This window comes from Rhagoletis zephyria, unplaced genomic scaffold (assembly GCF_001687245.7).
Source record: "Rhagoletis zephyria isolate East Lansing unplaced genomic scaffold, Rhagoletis_zephyria_1.1 Rzeph_scaffold_00264, whole genome shotgun sequence".
Lineage (NCBI taxonomy): Eukaryota > Metazoa > Arthropoda > Insecta > Diptera > Tephritidae > Rhagoletis > Rhagoletis zephyria.
Window position 1 is genome coordinate 38,704 of NW_016157348.1, and position 1,422 is coordinate 40,125.

The following is a 1,422-nucleotide window of genomic DNA, read 5'->3' on the forward strand; positions in this document are numbered from 1 at the left end:
ACACTACCAAGCGGTAGGCATAATCCGAAATAAAGTAGTAGGAGCCGCAGATAGTGTTTTATCCTCTTTCAATACAGTCTTAAATTTTCACGCTATCATTTCTCGCCTAGACTTTGCCTATGCGGACAAAAGACCAATTTACTTAATTGAACAGGAGTTATCGACCCTTATACAAGGAAAATCATCAGTAGTGGAGTTCTATGATGCAGTGGAGAGAAAGTTGACTCTGATAGTCAATAAAACAATCATGACTCACGGTGAGAACACCACGCTGATAGGATCACTTAATAAGAAATATCGGGATGATGCACTTCGCGTGTTCATCTCGGGACTCAATCGCCCTTTGTGCGATGTTCTCTTCTCATCTAGACCCGCTGATCTGCCGTCAGCACTTGCCCTAGCGCAGGAACTGGAAGCGAACCAAGCCAGATCAATGTTTGCAAGTTTCTTTAACAGACAGGCATACCATAACTTAGATCCTTATTATTATTCACCACAATACCGTAGAATACCTCAAGACCAACGAGGACAAACTCGAACTCAGCAAACTCCAGTACCAATGGACATAGATCCGTCGTACTCCCGCTTCAGACAGAACAGACCCCAACAACTCCACGGAAATGACGATAGGTACCGTAATCAAGGAGCTTACCCTAAGGTAACTCGTCCGGATAACAGTAACACGGGCGGCATATTCAATCGCCATCAGCCTGTATCAACAGGCCTGAATAAAGAAAAAGCTGAAAAAAGACAGCATGGAAGTGATCAGCTGCCAATACAAAAGGTACAGCGTATCAACAATATCACCCAAGACCAATACGAACCGGAAGGTGAATACTGGAGTGATACCGGGTATGATGACTATTATCATGACATGGAACCTAAGAGTGATGAATATGACCTGGACGGACCGAAAGACGACGTTAATTTTTTAGGACTAAGTTCCTCTTGCCTTATGTCGAAAGGACACTTGGGGGAAGAGGAATAAGATTATTAAATCTATTATAGTTGACACTTGCGTGACATCCCGATGTTAAGTGCTAAACCTTCGAAGCGGCCGTGGTTCTCTAGAGAACTCAAACGACTAAGGAACTTGAAGAATAAGTTTTATAAAAANAAACACCTTAACGCTCTAAAGGGAATAAAACCTGTGAATAACCCTTTCACTGTCAAATCCATCCACGGTACCGATTTAATTAACAAATACATATATTAAATAAGAATGTTGAATTCTTTGTCCTACCCAGTTTGAAGACCTTTGACGGCATTATAGGATTCGACTTATTAAAAGAGGTAAATGTTAGTATTGACCTAAAGAGTGGTACGTTCAGTTATGATGGTGGAAAGGAAAAACTCTTGTACTACTACTGCTCGGACGTTAACAAATTAGTAGAAACTAAATCGGAAACAAGCAAGGACAAT